This window comes from Myxine glutinosa, chromosome 12, assembly GCF_964187855.1.
Source record: "Myxine glutinosa chromosome 12, kmMyxGlut1.1, whole genome shotgun sequence".
Classification (NCBI taxonomy): Eukaryota; Metazoa; Chordata; class Myxini; order Myxiniformes; family Myxinidae; genus Myxine; species Myxine glutinosa.
Window position 1 is genome coordinate 42171618 of NC_136272.1, and position 8475 is coordinate 42180092.

Genomic DNA, 8475 nt, shown 5'->3' on the forward strand with positions numbered 1-8475 from the left:
TCTTGTGACCTTCGAGTCAAAAATACGTTGAAGGACGCTGGAGGGAGGATGGAGTGCAGGAGAGTTTAGGGAATGTAGAAAAGAGACACTGTAAGAGATGGAATTTTTTTGGGGGATGAATAGATTTGGTGAGCAAGTCGAAAGCAGCCTTTTAAAGAAGAAGAAAAAATAGATGTTTTAATATATGACAGAATACAGAACTGGAGGGGAAGGTTTAAACATTTTAAAGTTTAACAGTGAAAACTATCTGGGGAAATGAGGGAGAAACACGTGGTCGAAGAATGAACGAACGAATAAATGAATGAGAACAACGAATAAGAACAGAGAAGGAAATGGTTTTTGTTTTTTTTTTGTTTTTTTTGAGTTGAGATTTTAAACAAGGAAGTTGGCTATGGGGTGAAAAGACTGGGAAAACAGAGAACGAAAGTTATTGGAGCACAAACGACGGACCGCTGAGAGAAAAACAAAGCCTCAAGGTTGGACACTGTCCAAGGCCTCAAAAGACACGACACAAATTAACACGATTTTCTATACAGGTATGAAAGATTTGCACCGAAAATCTTCCTCGGGACACACTATACGTACACACACCATAAAATAAATACAGTTATAACGAAAATACAAATGGGAACAATTACTTAATTTCGATGGAGAGCGTGGACAGCTGCGAATAAACGAAACCTCGCCGGCAAGACCGGAAGCGGAAGTGGTGAAGGAAATCCAAGATGGTTGCACCCATGAAGATTGTTTCACCAGACTCTAACTCTCCCACCCCCTTGACACTCTGCGACGTTCGGCACCCCCCCCCCCCTCCCCACCTCAAAAACGTCATGTATTTTGTTTATGGTCCCTGAGGCTGTCTGAACAGGCTGTTTTGGGTCTGCCAGGTTTGGAGTTTAGCGATACTGTCCAAGAGCTTCATGGCTGTTGCTGGATGTGAAATCTGCAGACTACTGGTATGTACCCTTATGGGTTTGCATTTATGTATTGGTGGATGTTTTTGGGGATTGTGTTGTATTAAACATATGGAGTGCCCGTTCTATCCCTTCCTAGGAAATCCTACCGACTTCCTGATACCTTTTTTTTTATTTGTGGGACTTTTTTTTTTTAATTTGGGAAGCTTTTAATTGAGCTTTTCTTTTCACTTTGTTTTAATTTCATTGATTGAGTAATTCCTTGTATTTTCTCTAACTAGTAACACCTGTTCCCTCCAGGAAGGAGAAAAAGTGTCAATACCCACTACCTACGGCAGGGGTCGGTGGTTTAAACCACCTGTACTGCTGTCTGTGTACAGGCGAGTATTGCAAGTCTCATGCAAAGGGACAATGGGGGCTTGTTTTGTTCCAATGACCTGACCCTGGGATTGGTAGGGCACATATACAATATTTGCTGGAGATTGGCCCAGCCGTTTTCCATCCTATAGTGGTCAAACATACAGGGAATTGCTGGATTTTTGTATGATTTGAGAACTTATATTTTGAGGCTGACTTTTATTTCCTCCATTATTTTGACGGATTTGTTTGCTTGGCACGTAGAGCAGCAACGAAGGCTGGAAAGGGTGGAAATGCGAATGGTTCGGTGGATGTGCAGAGTATCGTTGAGAGAGAGGAAGACAAATGATGAATTGCGAAAGATGATGGGAATAGAGCCTGTGATTGATGCTGTGAAGAGGAACAGGTTGAGATGGTTTGATCATGTGTTGAGGAAGGATGAAAGTGACTGGTTGAGAAGAGTGATGGAAATGAATGTAGAAGGAAGTAGAGGATGGGGAAGACCGAGAAAGACTTGGCTAAAGATGGTGGAAGAAGAAATGCGGGCAAGGGGGTTAACAAGGAGAGATGCAGAAAATAGGGCAAAATGGAGAAGATTGTCATGGGGACCGCAAGGCTAACCCCCGCTCTATTCGGGGAAATGGCCTTGAAATGCTGCTGCTGTTGTTGTTGTTTGCTTGGCACGAGTGGTTGGCCTGTTGTGTTTTCTCTGAGGCCTATTAAAATACTGTTGCGAGCTGGGGTTTTCTTATGATCCCAGGTGTCCAATTGACTTTTCTGATGGTGCAATGAGGTGTGCCATAACATACATTTCTGAACATAGCCCATAGAATTGTGGACCTTAATTTACTTTCTGTGGATTCAAACTCGTGCCATAGATGTACTCAGGAGGAAGCAGAGCCAGCATGTTTCAAAATAACGAACAAAACGAACTGTAACGTTTATTCATCCAAAGTCATAATGTGAAAGTTAATTTTTACACACCTCGTACCGATTGTAGGTTACACAGATAGGCACAGATGATAAATCCTTCACTTTGGTTGACTTGTTCAGCATTCACATCTGAATCTGTGAATCAAGATCAATCTTGGGAACCCAAGTTTAAATTGATATACTATATGTATTTGTCCATTGTCCACAAATATCATGGATTTGAAATGTACTGTTCTCTACTCCTGTCTTTGTGGTGCATGATTTGTACACAAGCTCTACCATGAGCCTTAGGTTGATGTATAAAGAAGGGACATCAGGAAGAGAACTGAGCATGACCAAATCCCTGCGCATAGCAACATGAACATTATACAAATGGATACACAACACAATCATGTTGGCAACTGCTCTCCGTTATCTTTCTCGTTGAAATAACTATGGACAGTTTGTCGTTGGCTAATAACTTGTATTTTTTGTTTTAAAATGTCATGGAATCTTTAATGTTTGTTCACCAGTTAATGCTGGTGGACAGACACCCAGCTTAACATCCAGTCAAGTGACGGTGCACTTTGTGATGCCTGCAAAGCACCAATCCGACAGTTTATAGTCGGGTCTAGAATCGAACACGGACTCGACAACTCAAAAGTGATTGTACTATCTCTGCACTATCCTGACAAGGCAATTGGTTTGTGATGGACCAGGAAAAGAGTGTTTGGGGCACAGTGCAGATTATGATTAAGTCTTCATTTATACTGAAATGAGAGAAAGGAAACTGTTGCCAAAATGCTTATTTTTGTTCGTTACAAGAAACAAGATTTTTTTTTTGGAAGGTCACAAGATTTTGTTGGTTTTCCCATATGGAAGCACAATTTAAGGTAAAGTGCTGGGGTGAAATAAAAAAAAATGCTTAAGTTTGTGGCTTTGATACCACAGCTACAATTTGCTTTTGTCCAGTGTACTAGATCAAAGGTCCACAGAATCAGAAATTAAAATAGATTTTTTCGATGTGATTATATTGATTTGTAAGTAATAAACAAAGAACTGAACATGGTTTTTAATTCTAATAATGTTTTAAGGTGTTGAAGTTAAAAAAAAAAGAAAAAAGTTAAAAGGTGTTGAAGTTAAACTACGATGTGATCTCCCCCTCCCCTCCCCCTCCCCACAGAAAGTTCGGTGACCGGTTTGGCCGGTTGACACTTTCTTCACATCTGAGATGAAAGACTTTGCTGTGATGATATTCTGCAACTTCAAAGCAGGGATGGAATCTCAAATACACGAGTAACACCAAACATCTACAGGGGGGTCCCTGCGATAAGTCTGCTCGCTATAAATTGTTTCGCACACAAGTCCATAAGCTTTTCGGGTAACATGGCCGAAGTAGGAGTGACTGTTGTTGTAGTGGGTGATCGCAGGAGCTATTTGTGAGGTCCTGGACACCGTGGGGGTACACAACAAGAGTGTCGGGTTTTGCAGCACGAGTGCATGTGCTGGCACAAAGGCTGGAGCCTGGGTCCGTGGGGGAAACCATGTGACTTAGTGGGAATAATCATTTAAAGGATGAAGGACTGATGCAGGCAGCTTGACAGAGCCAATTAGAAGTTTCCAAGGTGTAAGACCGTGAAATTATTGTCCCCAGTCGCACCGCGGAGCGAAAGGGGGACTATGGTTTTCCCCTCCGTCCGTGCGTGCGTACGTGCACTGCAATACCTTTATAAAAGTAAGCGAAGGACCGAATTCTAATTTGGTGTGTGGGTGTATCTACGCATATGGAAGAACGCTATTGAAAATTGGGTCGCCACGTCAAAATCCAAGGTGGCCGCCTAGCGTCTTCCACTTTGTCAACTCGCATCACTTCACCGACAGGGGACCTAGGCGTAACGCATGTCATAACTAGTGAGATACCCGTGCTATGCACGGGTGGGAGGCCAGAAGCAAACAGGCAATGCAGATACGGCGAATGCTAAAGCATGAAACCAATAAATTCCACATTCCTGTAGCACCTTCAGTCGCACATCAGACATGGACAGCAAGTTCGTGAAGAACTTCCATGAAAAACGTACCCGTTCGCAAACAAACGGGTACGTTCACGTATAGAAACATCGATCATGGGTCCATGGCGAATCTGCATCTGGCGATCCGCGAAGTTCACGTTCAGAAAGTAGAAACCATCACGGCATGTCGTCATTCACTTGAACTCGATATCTCTTTTTTCATTCCAAACAACATATCTCCAATCACAAATTAATCACAAAAGAAATAGGTGTTACGTTTCGGTGTTTGAGCCGATAGGTGTTATGGCCTCGGCAAGATCGATGGAGACAGCGATCTGTTGGCTTATACACCGCCCAAATAGCTATGTGGAATTCTCTCATGTGGAGATTAAACCCACGTCGTTTGAACTTTCGCCGAGGTCATTATTTACTTTTAATGATGTTTATATGCGAATCAAAAAGAAGATAATTGGTTTTGGGTCGTCCTTTCTGCATATCTCATGGGATTGCGAGTTGGAGAGATGACTGTGATGGCGGGGAGGGGTTTGGCATTCTCTCAAGCAGGGATTGCTTGAGGTCACCGAGTTTGTTTTTTTTGTCCGAACTTTGTCCGAGGTCACCGAGTCCGATCGGTGCAGCTGTGCAGCGATCGATGCAGCCGTTTGTGTGGCACCCGGGAATATCATGTTATGCGGGAGTCCAAACCTGAAAATGCTGGAGGCCAAAGCTGAAATATGAAAAACAATATCCCCTATTTTACTCCAGGAGATCCCAGGATTACCCACCCAAAATATCGTTGCGATCGATTCAGCCGTTTTTGCGGTACCTTCGAATGGACGGACAGTCGGACGGACATTTGGTGAATTATAGTAAGATGAAATAGTTCAATGTTATGGTAAGTAAGATAAAAGGTGTTTGTGTTTTACAAGTCGTTTCGTTTTATTGTATATTTTTCCTGTTGTGCGTGTTTCATAACGTATTTTGTGATTGCTGGGCTTGTCGAGCGGTGTTGTATAGGACGTAAACGAAGTATTGGAAAGCATCGCCCCTTAATGAAATTAATTATCATGGGGAAAAATTCCCTGCTATCCATCATTTCGTTACAAGTCCAACTTTTCTGGAACATGTCTTGGACATATAGCGAGGACCCCCTATATATTGTCGCGTGTCTACCCTGTAGTGAACACCGCAGGGTGACGGGTGACCGACCGAGCTTCAACTCCGAAGCATATACCCCAAACTATGGCGGTAGTGACACGCGCGGGGGGGGTAGCAGAGGGCCTCAAGGTCCTTAACTGTACAGACGGCCACAACGGGGGTTATCCGATTACCACAACAAATAAATGTACAAGACAAGGAATTGAAAATGTAACAAGTAATAGGTTTAATAAAAATAAATGCAAGGATAACAGAAATGAATGCACAGTAAACTAAAATTCCGATATTGAGGATCCTCAATTCAGACATAATTACACACAAGGGGATGATAAAATAAACGTAAAAATGTTGTGTGGTGCATTTGCCTGCTACTTCGCTCCGGCGTTCTTGACCGTCTGGGGCCATCACAAGTCCGCCGACGCGAAGTGAACAGGCCCGAGCTCTTCCATCATACTTCCCGCTTGGCTGCACCGAGCCCCGATGTTCCTTTCAGGCGCACACGGCACCAAGCGCAGCCGATACGAAGCCAGCACCAAGGAGAGGAAAGGATGCGTCCGCCTTTCCCGAAACCAGAACAGGGAGAGCGAAAATGCGACCAGGACACGAGAGAGCAATTAATAAGCGACCATGACAGGATGTGATGCAGGTCTTGACAGAGACAAATGAGCGACTCGAGAAACAGGGAACGGAGCTTCTCCAAAAGCTGGAGCAAGCAAATGCGCGACAACCACCAGGACAGAAGAGAGAGAAAATGACAATGCTCTGCCTTTTTGTTTCCGGTGCTCGAACGTTCTATGACGAAGTCGCACTCGCTCCAATCAATGAGCGCCATCGCATCGCTCCAACCAATCATTCCTTTCAGGGCGAGGCCTCACGGCCCTTCTTGACACCGCTTGAGATGACTCGGCTGGGTGGCGTCGGTGGTCGTGTTCGGATCCGGTCGGCGATTGTCATTTAATTTCAGCGCTGATCGCATGGCTGGTGGTGTGTGTTATAAGGAATGAAGGGAAAACCACAGAGGCAATTTACATACAGGGAATATACCCTTATACCCTAACGAATTAGCATAGCTCCATCCCTCTCATGGAGACATAAATATATATATATATACACCTATGCGACATCCGGACCTGATTTAATTACAGGAAGGATTCTTCTTCTTAGCGACACTCGGAGCACACTACCCTATACAATCCTATCTGGGATAAGGTATTTTATTACCTACCCCCCACAAACGTAACAATATATTAGTATCTTAAAACAGTTTGGTGTTGGCTTAACCGGTAACATGGCTGGCTTAAGATCTTAGGGTCTTGAGTTTGAGCTCCTGCATGCCATTCAAATAACACCGGGTGGGTTGATTCAGCCTGTCATCCTTCCAGGTCGGCAAAATCGGTATAGATTACTGGGATAATAAGCCATTCGAGTATCCTACGTCAGAGTGGTGACCCGTCCAGTATGGTACTCCTTAGGCAATGAAACTTCCTCGGCAGCTCCTACTCGCCTCTTGGCGTGAAAGGAATGGTGAATATCTTAAAACGAGTTAAGGTACATTGAGACAATGTGGGGTATTCCACCCACTTAATGGCTGACTTTCCACAACATAAGAAAAACTTTCATTAAACGAGAGATAAATTACCTGGCATTCTCCAACAATCACTTCTTCGGGACTCACCAGTACAAATGGTAATGATCCACCTGCCAATGAGCATTTGACTTGTGTTAATTTTCCCAATTTCTTTTTCATCACCTCATCACCTTTATTTTCTCGTACCCATTTTGTCATCTGGCCATGGTGATCAGTGACCAGAGTGTTACTGTCATGCTGCATGATTGTGTCTTCGGCCACAGGTGGTTGAGATAAGTATGACAATGCAGGACAGTTTTTTTTGTGTAGCTCCATACCTTCCTTTACAATTACTCCAATGGTAAGAAAGAAGGCGTCTCCACACAAATTATTTAAACACAGAATAGTTTTCATGCAAATCTATATATATAAAACACAGTGTGTGTGTGTGTGTGTGTGTGTGTGTGTGTGTGTGTGTGTGTGTGTGTGTGTGTGTGTGTGTGTGTGTGTGTATGTGTGTGTGTGTGTGTGTGATGTTACCGATAGACTCCTAAACGGAGAGGCTTACGTGCTTGATATTTGACATAGACATGGCCATTGAGCCTGGGACGAACATGGCCGAACTCAAAATATTTGACGATCCATATTTTTTATTCATATTTACCTCAGCGCATTTCAGCGAAGTACCCGCTAATCTCAGCCGGTTCCAGAGCAGCTCGCTGATTCGCTCAGAGCGATCACGTGATGTTCCATTACCGCCGCCAGACTGATTCGCTCAGAGCGATCACGTGATGTTCCATCCCGTCACACGTTTTTTCACCTTTTATGCGATCGTGTTTTGTATCGATTTTGTGCGATATGAATGAAATGTCTTTGAAACAGCTGTGAAACGTCTTTCCACAACCCTTCCGTAACCGATTGGAGCAGTTTATTGCCGCACAAAACGAGAGCCGCGAAGCGAGTTGGTCGAGCCTTTCGCTCAGAGCGATCACGTGATGTTCCATCCCGTCACACGTCACACGTTTTTTCACCTTTTATGCGATCGTGTTTTGTATCGATTTTGTGCGATATGAATTAAATGTCTTTGAAACAGCTGTGAAACGTCTTTCCACAACCCTTCCGTAACCAATTGGAGCAGTTTATTGCCGCACAAAACGAGATCCACGAAGCGAGTTGGTCGAGTCGTGCTGACCAAGATGGTGACACGGCGGCTTCACTTTTCACGGAGTATGAGTGTTCTATATATTTTCAATTCAGTGCGCCCGTGATTTGTGGCATAGACATGACCATTGGGCCTTCACGGTGTAATTTGTGCGAGGCTTTTGTCCGAGTGAGCTTGAGTCGAGAGGGCGAATGTACGGGTTGGGAATGTACGGGTCTCCCTTCCCCCGCCAGGCAACGCCGGTACTGGAGGACGTCACAGGATCGGTGAGTCTCCAAAATCCGCTTTGTGCTGTTGCGAATATGCAGGACTATGTCCGATTGTTGTGCTGCTCTCCGACCATGAGAACTGCAACGTCATTGTTGACTGGCCATCCCCTTCCCTCCCCCTTCCCCC